This window comes from Schistocerca gregaria, chromosome 5, assembly GCF_023897955.1.
Source record: "Schistocerca gregaria isolate iqSchGreg1 chromosome 5, iqSchGreg1.2, whole genome shotgun sequence".
In the NCBI taxonomy this organism is placed as follows: domain Eukaryota; kingdom Metazoa; phylum Arthropoda; class Insecta; order Orthoptera; family Acrididae; genus Schistocerca; species Schistocerca gregaria.
The window spans coordinates 285,969,402-285,987,582 of record NC_064924.1 but is presented as its reverse complement, the minus strand read 5'-3'; the positions used below and the strand labels follow the sequence as shown (position 1 = coordinate 285,987,582).

The 18,181-nt window shown below is 41.5% G+C and overlaps 1 protein-coding gene across 8 annotated transcripts in view; it reads right to left on the bottom strand.

The window, feature by feature from the left end:
- Positions 1 to 18,181, bottom strand: part of LOC126272639 (protein madd-4) — a 1,706,630-nt gene that overhangs the window by 1,570,219 nt on the left and 118,230 nt on the right. The window lies entirely within an intron of this gene.

Here is an 18,181-nt window from a genome sequence, read left to right as displayed (position 1 = left end):
ACTCGTCTTGTGCTTAAGGTTTATGACCTCATAGCTCCTATTTGTCCTACAATGATACAAGTACATTCAGTGGCATATGCGGATAATGTCTGCAAAATGCGTTGTGAATGGAATTAGTGGCCACGAAGTAATAAATTTAAACATCGTGCACGAAGCTGCAGTTTACACGCATCTAACTGTTTACGACGTCGTACCTCCTGAAATGTGTATCGTACAAAGATATAATTTTTCATTTACATTCTGTGGTATACGTGCATACTGTTTGCATAACGAACATTTAGCAGTAAATAAAGTATAACGTCATGCCTCAAGCTGTGATTTTACTGCACGAACAGATGAAAAATAATAAGCGATAAACATTTTTATCTTTCATCCTTTGGCAGGGGCTGTCAGCGAGAAAATTTTTGTAAAGGTGTGAAATAATGTGCAAAGTTCATTGCAAGTCGCTAAGTACTCTCAGCCTCAAATACTGAATCAATGAAGTCTGGCAGTTCACGTGTCGCGGATTACGCTTCTTTTTCACACCCCGCCCCATGCCTGATAGATTCTTACCCCCGACAGCGATTGTCGCCTGTCAGTAAGGCACAGGCGTACCAGGTTTGTTTGATATTGGTCCAATGCTTTAACATGAGATGTGGAACATACGTACGAACACGCATACGAGTACTCACATCCAGTTTTTATGGGCTGCTGTGAAAAGCTGGCACACTAAGTTTTGCCATTCACATTTTTTGGAGCGCAACCTAGTCGGAACGTTATTGACAGTGTCAGATGCATATTCTGGGGACACAGTCATGATTTTTATGCTAGTAAATTAATATTTCCAGAGGATTTAGCCCCTACTAGTGGCGGCTCACCCGATTAAAGATTTTAAAAAGTTAAAAAAAACTTGAGGATTAAAGCTCAGGCTACAACCCTCATTCAGCATTTCTTAGGAAAGGGAACCGTCACAACGTGAGAGCTATGAAAAGTAATTTTAAACATGAAAACTGTTTCTAGTATCCTTTAAATGATTTTTAAAAAAATCAACAATTGTTATGTTGACCACTGATGGCGGTAATAACTCTTCGTTACTGTGGTCAACTACGAGAGCGTACTTAAAAGTAATGCTCCCGAATTTTTTTTCTGTTCTCAATGTCTGTTGAGTTATTGCATGTCATACCTTCTACTCGGTCGACTTCCCCGCTTCGCTGACTCAAGATGCAAAACACTTCCGCTAGAGGGGTCCGAATTGTAATGTATAACACGGCGGTGTATAATATAATCATGTCGGTGTGTGAGAAGCAGCTTGTTGTAATCGAATTTCTAACTGAAGAAAAACTGGCCCCTATTGAAATCCATAGAAGAAAGAAAGCTGTGTACGCTGATGATCGTATCGGTGTCAGTCGTGTGTGACGTTGGATTATTAGTGTAATGAAGGAAACAGGAGGTCAGCACCTCAACATGTGACACAGCTCGGAACGGACGACCTAATACGGCAACCAACGAGACTATCGGAATTGGCTTGGTGAATCCATCCGAGAAAATCGTCGGGTATCATAGCTACAGCTCTTAAGTAAGTGTGGCATATGACAGCGTGTACAGGTTGGTTCAAATGGCTCTGAGCACTATGGGACTTAACATCTGAGGTCATGGCTTCGCGCGCAGTGTATCCTTCATTAGGTCAAACAGATGGTAGTCGGAAACTGCGGTATCCGAGCTATAGTGTGGATGAGGAAGAACGGTCCAATCAAGTTCTGTGAGCTCTTCTCGGGTGCGCAGACTTCCCTCAGACCTTCTGTTGTCACGGAGAAAGAGAATTTCATTTGGATAAAAATGGTTCAAATGGCTCTTAGCACTATGGGACTTAACTTCTGAGGTCATCAGTCCCCTAGAACGTAGAACTACTTAAACCTAACTAACCTAAGGACATCACAAACATCTATGCCCAAGGCAGGATTCGAACCTGCGACAGTAGCACCTAGCACCTAGAACTGCTCGACCACCTCGGCCTGCACGTGTACAGGCCATCATTGCAGAGCTGCGGGAAATTGTGCACACCGTGGGTGCTTCAAATGCTCACTCTTGACGTGAAACAGAGGACATTCGACAACTGTTAATTATTTTTTTTTTGCGTTTTGACCGTGAGGGTGATGGGTTCCCTAACAACACTGACAGTTGACTTCATCATTTTAGCTCCGAAAATAAGAGAGTAACAATGGATTTTCGCCACGAAGGATCACCGAAGTTCAAGTCCGCGCGATCATCAGGCAATGTCATGCTCACAGTGCACTAGGACGTTCAAAGTGTGGTGCATCTGGAAGTCATGACTAAAGGCACTACCACAAATTCAGCAATGTACTACGAAACCCTCAGAAAACTGAAAGTACTAATTCGAAGAGTTCGTCGACACTTGGACCGCCCTCTGCTTCACAATGACAGTGCCAGACCACAGACGAGGGCACACTGGACTCGCATTCGAGAAGATGTCGGTTCAATCTCGTGTCCGGCCGTCCTGATTTAGGTTTTCTGAGATTTCCCTACATCGCTCCACGCAAACGCCGGGATGGTTTCTCTGAAAGGGCACAGATGACTTCCTTCCCCATCCTTGCCTAATCCCATGGAACCGATGACCTCGCTGTTTGATTCCGCCCTCCAACCCCTTCCCCACATACCCCAAAGCAACGAACAAAGAAGCCCTATGAGATGTGCAACAATCCGACGCTTTGGGTCCACTGTCACTGTTCGTCCTCCTTACAGCCACGACTTGGCCCCATCTGATTTTCATCTGCTCCTAGACCTTCAAGACGATCTTCGAGGACTTCATTTTGATAGTGGTGAAACCTTGCAAACAGAGGTGAGATTGCGGCTCCGTCCGCAGTAACGGTATCCACAAACCGGTCTCTAGTTCGAAGAAATTTCTTCGTCGCCATGGTGACTACGTTAAGAAATAAATATGATAGTGTTTCTGGGGTTAACATCAGTTCACCTACGTTCGTGGAGGAATGTTAATATCGTTTGTTTTATTTAGCAAGAGGTAAGAGTTTTTCCATAAAAAATTCGAAGGCATTACTTTAGAGCTTGCCCTCGTAATCTAACATTCTTAATGTGTTAGTGTAACAACATATTAAATTCTTTTATTCGGTAATAAAAATATCCTCGGTTGTTACAAATATTGGTGAAAACGTTATACATAAACCTTGAAAAGATACAAATTACAAAAAAGTTTATTTTCCATAATAGCACTATTTTTATAAAGTTCTCACATCTTTTGATTTCCCAGTCATAATGCTCACATTCCTGAATACAAGAGAACTGATAACTACAATTATATAGTCCTAATTTTACCTATAATGTACAATTTACTTACGGTTAGAATTTGGAGAAAGCAGCGTTCATCCACTGTCTTCTTCATTACTCAAACAACTTTCACACGTTGCAGCAATGTGTTCAAAGCACAAAAATTACTTTATATGTGGTATCAATGTTTACTTTTCCTTTTCTTGATTGTAGGTCATTTCATGCATCTGCAACTTCACATACTTTGTATTCATTTATTTTTATTTTTAGGGGCGTTATCACTGGAAGTTGTGTTATAGGTATTTCATTTTCAGCCTCAGTTGAAGATTTAGACAAATAGGTGTTAACTGTTCATAATTACTAACTAAGAAATTGAATTATAAATAAGCAGCTCAGACTACATATAACACGATTACACTACTGGCCATTAAAATTGTTACACCACGAAGATGACGAACCGACAGAAAGAAGATGCTGAGATATACAAATGATTAGCTTTTCAGAGCATTTACACAAGATTGGCGCCGGTGGCGACACCTACAACGTGCTGACATGAGGAAAGTTTCCAACCATTTCTCATACACAACCAGCAGTTGACCGGCGTTGCCTGGTGAAACGTTGTTGTGATGCCTCGTGTAAGGAGGAGAAATGCATACCATCACGTTTCCGACTTTGATAAACCTCGGATTGTAGCCTATCGCGATTGCGGTTTATCGTATCGCGACATTGCTGCTCGCGTTGGTCGAAATCCAATGACTATCAGCAGAATATGGAATTGGTGGGTTCAGGTGGGTAATACGGAACGCCGTGCTGGATCCCAACGGCTTCGTATCACTAGCAGTCGAGATGACAGGCATCTTATCCGCATGGCTGCAACGCGATCGTGCAGCCACGTCTCGATCCCTGAGTCAACAGATGGGGACGTTTGCAAGACAACAACCATCTGCACGAACAGTTTGACGATGTTTGCAGCAGCATGGACTATCAGCTCGGAGACTTCGCTGCGGTTACCCTTGACGCTGAATCACAGGCAGGAGCGCTTGCGATGGTGTACTCAACGACGAAACTGGGTGCACGAATGGCAAAACGTTATTTTTTCTGATGAATCCAGGTTCGGTTTACAGCATCATGATGGTCGCATCCTAGTTTGGCGACATCGCGGTGAACGTGCATTGGAAGCGTGTATTCGTCATCGCCATACTGGCGTACCACCCGCCGTGATGCTATGGGGTGCCATTGGTTACACGTCTTGATCCCCTCTTGTTCGCATTGGCGATAGTTTGAACAGTAGACGTTACATTTCAGATGTGTTATGACCTGCGGCTCTACCCTTCATTAGATCCCTGCGAAACCCTACATTTCAGCAGCATAATGCACGACCGCATGTTGCAGATGCTGCACGGGCCTTTCTGGATACAGAAAATGTTCGATTGCTGCCCTGGCCAGCACATTTTCCAGATCTCTCACAAATTGAAAACGTCTGGTCAATGGTGGCCAACCAACTGGCTCGTCTCAATACCCCAGTCATTACTATTGATGAACATCGTGTTGAAGCTGCATGGGCTGCTGTACCTGTACACGCCATCCAAGCTATGTTTCACTCAATGGCCAGGCGTATCCAGGCCGTTATTACGGCCAGAGGTGGTTGTTCTGGGTACTGATTTCTCAGGATCTATGTACCCAAATTGCGTGAAAATGTAATCTCATGTCAGTTCTTGTATAATATATTTGTCCAATGAATACTAGTTTATCATCTGTACTTCTCCTTTGTGTAGCAGTTTTAATGGCCAGTAGTGTATATTACAATTTTAAGTCTCCATATTCATAAAAGCAGAGAGACTCTAGAACTGTAGTAGGATTTGATACACCTCAGCGATGAAACAAGGATCTGTTTTCCTGCACGAACGAAGCTAAACTGATATTAAGTACTCTCATACCAACTACAGCTTGTAAAGGTAAGCTATCAAAGTGTTGAAGTATAAATCATGCTACACCTCTTCAAAATGAACAATTAACGGCGATTTGTGAAAGTCCTTGACAGTAACGAAGGGTTAAATAAAGTTGAGACGTAACTATCGATGGTTCGCCTAATCGCATTTACCACAGCGCGCCGGAACCGCGCCACTGCTACGGTCGCAGGTTCGAATCCTGCCTCGGGCATGGATGTGTGTGATGTCCTTGGGTTAGTTAGGTTTAAGTAGTTCTAAGTTCTAGGGGACTAATGACCACAGATGTTAAGTCCCATAGTGGTCAGAGCCATTTGAACCACAGCGCGCTATCAAAGTGCAGTCTTCAGGTTTCCTTGACTCCGCCTAGCGCGAAGGTGTATAAAGCACATTCGAGGAGGAAAGGTTGGCGAGAGTGACGAGGTAGTGGACAGAACCAGTCGGCTATTGCCGTGTTTACGGCGACAGATCAGAACACAGCAACCAGGGAGACGACTCCAGTACGTGGGAGAGAACTGTAAATTCTGCCAGTAGTATCGTCGAAATCAATAAGCAGACGGCGAACTATCCATGGTCTCAGCACCAATCGTCAGGAAGAGCTTGTTGGTTTGTTTCCTTAGCCCAGCAGGTTGCAGACGGCAGTGCAAAGCAATAAGACTCACGTGCTTGGGACATATCTATAGTAGCTGTGAACATCACGGTACGTGTCTTGCACAATTTTTGAATTATAGCTGGATTAATTGATCTTCGTGTAACGGCATTTCTTTGAGATCAGCTGCAGAAGACTGATCGCGGTCTATGTTGCAGCGTTTAGCGTGTTACAAGTGTGCTTTAAAGAATACTGCATGTGTGAGCTGTTGATCTATTGCTTGCACAAGAGACCTGTTGTTTGAATTATTGTTGTTGTCGTTGATGTCGTTGTCTCCAGTACAGAGACTGGTTTGATGCAGCTCTCCATGCTACTCTATCCTGTGCAAGCTTCTTCATCTCCCAGTACCTACTGCAACCTACATCCTTCTGAATCTGCTTAGTGTATTCATCTCTTGGTCTCCCTCTACAATTTTTATCATCCACGCTGCCCTCCAATACTAAATTGGTGATCCCTTGATGCCTTAGAATATGTCCTTCCAACCGATCCCTTCTTCTAGTCAAGTTCTGCCACAAATATCTCTTCTCCCCAATTCTATGCAATACCTCCTCATTAGTTATGTGATCTACCCATCTAAGCTTCAGAATTCTTCTGTAGCACCACATTTCAAAAGCTTCTATTCTCTTCTTGTCTAAACTATTTACTGTCCACATTTCTCTTCCATACATGGCTACACCTCATACAGATATTTTCTGAAATGACTTCCTGACAGTTAAATCTATACTCGATGTTAACAAATTTTTCTTCTTCAGAAACGCTTTCCTTCCCATTGCCAGTCTACATTTTATATCCTCTCTACTTCTACCGTAATCGGTTACTTTGCTCCCCAAATTGCAAACTCATTTACTACTTTAAGCCTCTCATTTCCTAAAATAATTCCCGCAGGATCACCCGATTTAATTCGACTACATTCCATTATTGTCGTTTATCTTTTGTTGATATCCTCCTTTCAAGACACTGTCCATTCCGTTCAACTGCTCTTCCAAGTCCTTTGCTGTCTCTGAGAGAATTACAATGTAATCGGCGAACCTCAATGTTTTTATTTCTTCTCCATGGATTTTAATACCTACTCCGAACTTTTCTTTTGTTTCCTTTATTTCTTCCTCAATATACAGATTGAATAACATCGGGGAGAGGCCACAACCCTGTCTCACTCCCTTACCAACCACGGCTTCCCTTTCATGCCCCTCGACTCTTATAACTGCCATCTGCTTTTTGTACAAATTGTAAATAGCCTTTCGCTCTCTGTATTTTACCCCTGCCACCTTCAGAACTTGAAAGAGAGTATTCCAATCAACATTGTCAAAAGCTTTCTCTATGTCTACAAATGCTAGAAACGTAGGTTTGCCTTTCCTTAATCTTTCTTCGAAGATAACTCGTAGGGTCAGAAATAACTCACATGTTCCAACAATTCTACGGTATCCAAACCGATCTTCCCCGAGGTCGGCTTCTACCAGTTTTTCCATTCGTCTGTAAAGAATTCGTGTTCGTATTTTGCAGCCGTGGCTTACGAAACTGATAGTTCGGTAATTTTCACATCTGTCAACACCTGCTTTCTTTGGGATTGGAATTATTATATTCTTCTTGAAGTCTGAGGGTATTTCGCCTGTCTCGTACATCTTTCTCACCAGATGGTAGAGTTTTGTCAGGGCTGGCTCTTTGTTTGAATTATTTTGTAATAATTATATGATCACTTTTGAAGCTGTTGTTCGATTCGTTTTGTATTAATTATCTCGTCACTTTAAAAGCGACGACGTCACCTGCGGCAATGGGAAGGATTCTGGGATAATTAAGTTTTTATTATAAATCTGAAGCCATTTGAATTGGTCTTCTCTTATGCTACACCGTATAAGCATCTGCCAGATGTCGAAAGTTTTCAAAAGCGTAATCTGGAAGTTCAAGTTACGTAAAGCGGACAACGGTAGTCTGCTGAATTGTTTAATAAATTAACTTAATATTGTTAAGCAATGTTCAGACTAACGATATTTTAGTGAAATTAGAAATAAAGCTATTGTATATTTTCTAAACGGTCTAATGTTTCTTTATTGGTTTCTAAGAGTTTAATGTTTGTATTGGGCTTACGTATTCCGTAACTGCTATTACGATTTACACGTGTAACAAAATCTCATTTTCAAAATTTTATTTTTTTCCATGTGTAACTGGAACTATGAGTAGCCTTACTTTTAACTGGGGAAGCTGTGAACAGCTAATAACAGCTTCTTGGAAAATAATGTATTTTGAGAGAAATGTACTCTTTGCTAGGCAAATCAACCACAAAGCTCCACTGTCTGAGTAACCCGATCTCTACCACCGTTTCAAAAGCGTAACGCGTTTGCTCAAAGTAAGACCTTGTGCAGCCACAAAGGATGCCGTAACTCCCACGTTGCGGCTGAGGAAAACAGGTCACAAAAATTGGGGAGAGTAAGCATTATTCTGTTTCAAAGAAGGTAGACGTTATTTTGAGGAAAAATTTATATACTTTTGTGCTTTGCATCTACATGTGTACTCCGAAAGTCTTGTCACTGTAGGTGTTGCACACTACGTCTGGTAGCACTGTAATTCTTGTGGTCAGAACAGTCGGAAAGCTTCAGCCTGCATAGTGGTAACAGCATGGTCGCCAACACCCTGCCAGTTAGGCTTAGATAGGTTAGCTTTAATGTTCTCAGAAAATCTTCTAATGCAGGCACCGCTATACCAACCTCTTACACACATCCATCTACCACAAAAAAGCTGCACATAGATAAATGCTATATAGAGTCCATTTCATCATACAGAACTCCAACAAGAAATAATAACTATGAAATATACTGCACTGATATTACATTGGATTAACATTTGTTTCATAGATCATGAATACAACATTTCGTAATGATATGGAACGATCAGTTTAACATAACTTTTCTTCACATGATATAATTTTTTTCACAGTTACTACTTCATATCTAAAAATTTATCTATCGAGCAGAAGGAGCTGTTATTTAGACAGACTTATTAAAAAAAATGGAAGCTGGTTCGCTATCTGTCAGTCTTTTGATATTATTTGGTAAAAGACCAAAGATATTTTTGGCAGCATAATTCACCCTTTTCTGTGCCAAGGATAGATTTAATCTAGAATAGTGAAAATCATTCCTACTTTAAGTGTTGCACTTGTGCACTTTGCTATTATTTTTGAATTGGGTACGTTATCAGTAACAAATTTCATAAGTGAATGTATGTACTGCGAAAGTAGTGTGAATATCCCGAGTTACTTAAATAAATGTCTGCAACGTGATCTCAGGTGTGCTCCAGATGTTATTCTTCTGATCTGATCTATCATGTAGAACAACTCCAATCTTTCTTTTTCTAAGGAATCTCTCTCTTTACTTACATCTATTAATGTACTTTCGTGTACACTTTTAACAGAATATATCTACATCTACATCTACATGACTACTCTGCAATTAACATTTAAGTGCTTTTGTGCAATGAACATTTCTTCTCTCTTACCGCAAAACATGATGCTATATGAAAGCAACGAATGAAAATAGGCATAGTAGGCTAATTTACTGATATATTTATCACCAAAATTTGCAGGAATCTTAACAGGGCAATTAGCTGAACTTAAACGTTTCAGCAGATCATCAATGTATTTCTTCCAATACAATGTCTCATCAATGTACATACCCATAAATTATGAATATTCTGCAGCGGCAACATACTTTTGTTCACAGCCTTATCTTAACAATAATGCTATGCCGTTTACTGCAGTGTACTGTGTATAATATGCTTCCTCAAAATTTAGGAAGGGTCCATTTGCGGAGAACCACTTAATAATTTTCTGAAAGACATTATTTATAATTTCCTCAGCTAATTCTTGTTTGTTGGGTGTGATTACTATACTTGTATCATCAGCAAAAAAGAATTAGCTTTGAATCTTCATGGATAGTGAGTGGCAAGTCATCAATACGCTTTAAGAACAATAAGAGGCCCAAGACTGAACCCAGTGGGACACCATTCTTGATACCTCCTCTATTACAGGACTCTGCTGATTTATTAAGACTATCCATACTGTTAACTTCATCTTTCCGCATGCTTCCTGTTACATATGGATTAAACCATTTGTGCATTGTCACACTCATACCACATTACTTTAGCGTATGTAGCAGAATTTCATGATTAACAATCAAAAGCCTTTGAAAGATCATAAAAGATCACCAGTGGGTGACGTTCGTTATTCAGAACAATGGATATGATCATTCACTCCTTAATGTCACAAAAAGGACATAATAAACAACGACAAACTACACCCATAACTGATAGCACCCCAACATTGAAATATGTAAAAAGTAAAAAGTAAAAAGTAATTGATAAATTAGCTAGGTTATTCAACAAAACGAATATAAAAATCAGCTTCAGTGTCACCAAGAACGTAAGTGGGATGCATATTCACAACATGAAACCGCCCGATAGAGATCTTGACGCATCTGGTCCTTCGAAAATTACCTGCAGCCAGTGCAACAAATATTATATAGATCAACAGCAGATATTTCAGAACTCTATTCAAAGAGCAATAAAGTGCTACAAACTAGAGAAATATAACGTATTAGCAGTAGCAAAGAACATTAAAGACATAATCCACCCTCTGATAATCGAAAACAATCTTGAAATTTTGCGCCAAATCGAAAAAAATTGAAACAAGCGATATCAGGGAAGAAATGGAAATTTTCATCCATAACAAAAAAAATACTGATAATATTCATAATAATATTCATAATGACATAAAGGAATTCAAAATCTCAAAATTCTTTAGTAGCCTTAACCGAGTTCTAATGTTACAGGCCGGCCGGAGTGGACCAGTGGTTCTAGGCGCTACAGTCTGGAACCGCGCGACCGCTATGGTCGCAGGTTCGAATGCTGCCTCGGGCATGGATGTCCTTAGGTTAGTTAGGTTTAAAGTAGTTCTAAGTTCTAGGTGACTGATGACCTCATATGTTAAGTCTCATAGTGCTCAGAGCCATTTGAATATTTTTTTTAATGTTACAGACCGAAGACGTGCCAGGCGTAAAACAAATGACTACTAGGCCGCCAGTATGGCGAGTATCGCTGGGAAGAAAGGATAGCCGATACTAATCCACATGCTGAAAGGCCGCCTTATTGTACAGTGTTTAATGACGGTTTGAAAGTCTACGGGGAAACGTTTGTGCATTGAGGGTACATCAAAAGCAGTGTTACATTAAGCAGTGAAATAGTGTAATGTTAAACAACAGCTCCGCCAGTATATCAACGATGCAGATCAAGCTTTATATATATACACTCCTGGAAATGGAAAAAAGAACACATTGACACCGGTGTGTCAGACCCACCATACTTGCTCCGGACACTGCGAGACGGCTGTACAAGAAATGATCACACGCACGGCACAGCGGACACACCAGGAACCGCGGTGTTGGCCGTCGAATGGCGCTAGCTGCGCAGCATTTGTGCACCGCCGCCGTCAGTGTCAGCCAGTTTGCTGTGGCATACGGAGCTCCATCGCAGTCTTTAACACTGGTAGCATGCCGCGACAGCGTGAACGTGAACCGTATGTGCAGTTGACGGACTTTGAGCGAGGGCGTATACTGGGCATGCGGGAGGCCGGGTGGACGTACCGCCGAATTGCTCAACACGTGGGGCGTGAGGTCTCCACAGTACATCGATGTTGTCGCCAGTGGACGGCGGAAGGTGCACGTGCCCGTCGACCTGGGACCGGACCGCAGCGACGCACGGATGCACGCCAAGACCGTTGGATCCTTCGCAGTGCCGTAGGGGACCGTACCGCCACTTCCCAGCAAATTAGGGACACTGTTGCTCCTGGGGTATCGGCGAGGACCATTCGCAACCGTCTCCATGAAGCTGGGCTACGGTCCCGCACACCGTTAGGCCGTCTTCCGCTCACGCCCCAACATCGTGCAGCCCGCCTCCAGTGGTGTCGCGACAGGCGTGAATGGAGGGACGAATGGAGACGTGTCGTCTTCAGCGATGAGAGTCGCTTCTGCCTTGGTGCCAATGATGGTCGTATGCGTGTTTGGCGCCGTGCAGGTGAGCGCCACAATCAGGACTGCATACGACCGAGGCACACATGGCCAACACCCGGCATCATGGTGTGGGGAGCGATCTCCTACACTGGCCGTACACCTCTGGTGATCGTCGAGGGGACGCTGAATAGTGCACGGTACATCCAAACCGTCATCGAACCCATCGTTCTACCATTCCTAGACCGGCAAGGGAACTTGCTGTTCCAACAGGACAATGCACGTCCGCCTGTATCCCGTGCCATCCAACGTGCTCTAGAAGGTGTAAGTCAACTACCCTGGCCAGCAAGATCTCCGGATCTGTCCCCCATTGAGCATGTTTGGGACTAGATGAAGCGTCGTCTCACGCGGTCTGCACCTCCAGCACGAACGCTGGTCCAACTGAGGCGCCAGGTGGAAATGGCATGGCAAACCGTTCCACAGGACTACATCCAGCATCTCTACGATAGTCTCCATGGGAGAATAGCAGCCTGCATTGCTGCGAAAGGTGGATATACACTGTACTAGTGTCGACATTGTGCATGCTCTGTTGCCTGTGTTTATGTGCCTGTGGTTCTGTCAGTGTGATCATGTGATGTATCGGACCCCAGGAATGTGTCAATAAAGTTTCCCCTTCCTGGGACAATGAATTCACGGTGTTCTTATTTCAATTTCCAGGAGTGTAGTAAGGTATATCGCACGATTATTGCCCCATAACCACTGATGCAAATCGATCTGCATTTCATCTGTGATGTCAACCACAACAACGAGGCCACGCCAGCAGAAGCCAAGATTCTCTGCCCCATCCTCCCAAATGCTACATCAGTCGCTCCAGCAGCAGTGCAGTGAACAAAAAAGTTCTAAGTTAATTTAGACACTATCTTTAAGTAGCGTCTGTATGCACTAAAGCCTGATGACGAGCAAAACACGTCTGAAGTGTGTTGCAGTATGTTAAGTTAAACAGAAAATAAGTAACTGTCTCGTAGCAGGATATCACAAATAATTATCCATTAGATATTCTTTTTCCTCTTCCTCCTCCTCCTCTTCTTCTTCTTCTTCTTTCTTCTTCTTCTTCTCCTCCATTTCACGGCCTTGGCACAATGCTTGTTCCGACTTTACATTCAGTGTTTTTCTCATATTTTCCTGGGTCTTCGAGTATGTCTTCTTCCTTGTGGCTTACGAAGTCTTATGTGTTTTGGTAATCCATCTCCGTTCGTTCTATTAACTATGATCTATTCTTATATCTTCTTTACGTATTCTGTCTAATCTTGAATATCTTTTACTGTTTCGTAAAAATCTCACTTCCTCTCTTTGCGCCTTACTCATATCATACTGTGTGGGCCACCATGTATCTCTCCCGTACGTTAAAACCAGTGTTCCCTTACATCATGAATTTTGTTCTGATGTGCTTCCAAGTCTTGTTATTCAACTTTCTGCTCAGAACGCTGAACCTGGTTTTTGAATCTCTATCTTTATTCTAATTTATATCTGCTCCTACACAGCAGATTTTTTTCTATAGTTTTGCTGTTGATAATTATCTTTGAACGGATGGTATTTCCCCTGGAATGCGATACTTTTAGCTTTAGGTACCGAAATTTGTAAGTTATATTCTTTGACAATTTGTTCAAGTCTTTGCACAGATCTTTGATCATCTCCTTTTCCTTTGTATAACTAAGATCATCCGTAAACAGTAAAACATTTATTGCTCTATCATTTATTTTTGTATTATTTATTTTTGTCTATACTTACTAAAACATTCTACATCGCACAAATCACATTTATTGGTGTCCGGTTTCAGTCCAAAGGCAGACCATCTTAAGACCGTTCTCCATAGGTGATGTGTGGAGGCGGATCCACAGAGCAGGAATTAAAAAATCCTCTAGATGCTGTCAATATTTGCGCTATATAAAAAAGATGTTTCTCAGTTACTGAATGAACAGATTGATTTTAAAGACAAAAATATTTAGATTTATTCGAGGATTTACTTTTCTTTAAGTACCTACTCCTCTGTACTAATATTTTCCCTTAATTGACAAACATGTGTAGCGTATATAGGTTTTTTGAGAATGAAGTTACATACGTCGCTAAATAATCTTCAGTGTTACATCATTTATTTTTTGTTTTTATATAACTGTTAACACCATCTGGAAGCATCTGCAGTTCCTACCCCTTAGATCTGTCTCCATATATCAACTTATGGTCCGCCTTTGGACCGAAACCCATGACCAATAAAAGTGGATTGTGCAGTCTAAATTTTTTTCTAGGTCCAGTTGTCAAAATCCTTGTTGTTTCTCCCAAAAATGTTTTCTAAAATTTATTTTTGTCCGAGGGTTTATCTCTGTTTTCAATTTGACGGTGTTATCAGTGCATGTGTTAAATAATGTGGGTGACAAGCTGCACCCTTGTCTTAGCCTATGAGTCTTTATTAATCCATTCTTCGTCATCCTGGTATTAATTAAAATGTCGGATATTTAGCATATGCTTTTTATTATTTTAATTAAATGACAGGGATATCCTCTGAGGCTCATAATTTCCATAGTCTAGATCTTTTTACTTTATCGAAGTTATTTTTGAAGTCGATGAATACAGTATGAGCTTGTAGCTATCACCAGAGCACTTGCGTATACAGGGTTAATTCAAACTCCACCGACCAAACGTATAATGTTGTTTACAGATATTTTCGTGTAATGGAAGCTTGGTGGCTCGTTACAGAAAGGCAACGTAATTACAATTTATTCCGTTTGTTATCCCAATTACGTATTTTTTCCTGTGAAATTACCTTCACAACAGTGAAAATCCAATAACATGAAATCACCAAAATGCAAAGCACAAAACCCAATGTATTAAAACTATTCCCAGATACAAAAGTACTGCGTTATGGTAGCCGTTGCTGTGGCAAGAGTACAGTACACTGTCTTTGCGCCTGTCTTTCATTGTATTTACTGATCTCATACACAAGGTGCATATTGGCGGACTTTTCCACAGTGCTGTTTATCGCTGTTTGCGAAGGACTAACATTGATGGATAAAAAAGAACTGTAGAGACCCGATTAATACCGACAAGCTTGCTGTTGACAGTAAAAGCGCCCCTAGTGAATGGAACAATAAATGCAGTGCATACCATCGACATTTGAACTAATGTGCTGATATTTGCAGTGCAATGCAGAACAAGGATAAACAGGGGTAAGAAATTAAACGAAATGCAGTTAATGTGTAAGGAGCTGCTGGATTGCTCATACCAAAACAGTCAGAAAGTATCCCTAAATAACCTCCAAAATTTTGTCGGTGGAGTTTGCTTTCACCTTGTAAAAATTAATGGCGTCACAACACTTCATCTAGGTATACATAAAATTATATCTGTCGATTTTGTCCCATCGAGGATGACGTGTTGAATTCTATCTGCTACAAAGTGTCAACCTAGGAGTCATTGTCGATGGCAGTCTGAATCTCATGTACGGAGTGTTACAGATGTATACTGTTCCCAGGAATGTGTATATCATTTTGAGACACCCTGTGGGGACTGCAGAGCCTTCAGTATACTGCTGCCAAATAGCTTCATGCTGTGGTCACAGTACCCGCTGTGGAACGGTGAAACTGATACCGCACTTGCTGATAGAGCCTAAGAGCCTACTGGGGGAGGGCCGCGTCAAATTTAGATGAATGAGGCTGTTGGTGATAGCAGGAGGTACGTCAGGTCAGGCCGCCATTAGAGGCTACTAATTGATATCTGGACCATTTCTCTCAAACTAAGGTACGGCATGGCGCTCCGGACTACGCGCAACATATGCATTAATTTACGGGGTGTAGCATTCATCAGTGTCAATGCGGACGATAACAGAATGAGCAGCAGTGGCTGTGTGTGCGGCAACAGCAACCCCCGAAACATCACTTCGGTATTACCTTCACATCGTTCACCAATAACATCCTAGAGGGGTTGTACGAAGTGATATGAGTGCCACAGCAAGAGAGAGAAGACATGCATTTTTTTTTTAATTTAGTCGACTGAGTTACCTGATGCGATCCTCTATTACTTCCTCTCCTATGCCCAACTTTACAACACAGACTAGATATTACACCCGACGTGCTTAATTATTTGATATATTCCAATATCCGTCTTCCTCTACAGTTTTTACCCACGCTAGGCAGCTCCAGCATTCTCCGAGGTCTTAAAATGATTCCTATCACACTGTCCCTCCTCCTTGTTACTTTATTCCTCATGTTCCTTTCTTCACCGTTTTTACGGAGAACCTATCTAATTTTTACATTCTTCTACAGAATATCACAATCGCTCGGATTTTCGCATTTTCCAGTTTTCGCACAATCCATGATTCTCTTCCGTACAACACACAGGTCCAAATATAAATTTTCAGGTATGTCTTCCTCAAATTAAGGTAGTCGTTTGATACGTACAGTGTTTTTTTGGCATTGCAATAGCTAGGAATGCTCTTTCCGCCTGGACTAGTCTGATAGCCCACTCATTATGTTGTTCTTACCTCTTCCGTCAGGAACTATTTTGCTTCAAAGGTATCATAATTCCTTTACTATATCTACTTCTCGATCCTCAGTTTTGATGTTAAGTTCAGGTTTCGAGCTACAATTTCATTTTATAGTGTCACAGCACCACCAGAGTTAGTGTGACATTGGAAAACGTGCTTGTAGTCCGAAACGTAGGTCGTTTAAAATTGAGAGCCAAGACAGCCGGAATCCGCTAATAAAAGGTAGTAGGAGTAAGCCACTAAATTGCAGGGCCATATCATTAACGTCGACATGCAGCAGGATTTTGAGACATATATTGTGTTCGAACATTATGTCGAAGTGTTCCATGAAAATTAAGCTGATTCTTATTGTATTGCTGACAGCGTTTAGTTAAACTTATGGATTGACTTTTTTTTCAGGGTCATGAACATTTATTTTTATCTGTTATTACTTTTATGAAGTAAGTTCATGTACTGACACGTTCATGACCTTAGAGATTTGCTCCTCAATTTGGTCCTACGGAACTTGACTTTAAAAAAAATGAGTGAATGACCTCGAAGAAAACTGTCTACTGACACACATCAGACGTCCGATGTGACCGAGCGGTTATAGGCGCTTCAGGCTGGAACCTCGCGACCGCTACGGTCGCAGGTTCAAATTCTGCCTCGGCCACGGATGTGTGTGATGTCCTTAGGTTAGTTAGGTTTAAGTAGTTCTAACTTCTAGGGGACTGATGACCTCCGATATTAAGTCCCATAGTGCTAAGAGCCACTTGAACCATTTGAACACACATCAACATGGATTTAGAAAACATCGGTCTTGTGACACACAGCTAGCTCTTTACTCGCACGAGGTGTTGAGAGCTATTGATATTTTTAATTGATTCCGTAGTTCTGGCTTTCCGGAAATCTTTTGCACTGCACCAAAAAAGCGACTGTTGTGAAATTGCGTGCTTACGGAATATCGGCACAGTTATGTGACTGGATTTGTGATTTCCTGTGAGAGTGCTCACAGTTCGAAGTAATTGATGGAAAGTGATCGAGTAACACAGAAGTGATATCTGGCGTTCTACAAGGTAGAGTTATAGGCCCTTTGCTGTTCCTTATCTATATAAACTGTTTGGGAGACAAACTGAACAGCCGTCTTAGGTTGTTTGCAGTTGATGCTGTCGTTTATCGTCTAGTAAACTCATCAGAAGATGAGAACAAATTGCAAAACGATTTACGAAAGATATCTGAATGGCAACTGGCAATTGACTCTTAATAATGAAAAGTATGAGGTAATCCACATGAGTGCTACAAGGAATCCGTTAAACTTCGGTTACACGATATATCAGTCTAATTTAAAAGCCGCAAATTCAACTAAATGTCTAGGAATTACAATTATGACCAGTTTATGTTGGAAAGAACACACAGAAAATGTTGTGGAGAAGGCAAACTAAAGACTGCGTTTTATTGACAGAACACTTACAAAATGTAACAGATCTACTAAAGAGACTGCTTACACTACACTTTTCCTTCCTCTTTTGGAGTATGGCTGCGCAGTGTGGAATCCTTTCCCGATAGAGTTGATGGTATACGTCGAGAACGTTCAAAGAAGGACAGCACGTTTTGCATTAACGCAAAATTGGGGAGAGAGTGTCACTGAAATGATATACGATTAGAAGTGGACATCACTAATACATAAGCGTTTTTCGTTGCGGCGGAATCTTCTCACGAAACTTAAATCACCAATTTCATCCTCCGAATGGGAAAAATGGGAAAATATTTTGCTGACGCCGACTTACATAGGGAGAAACTATCA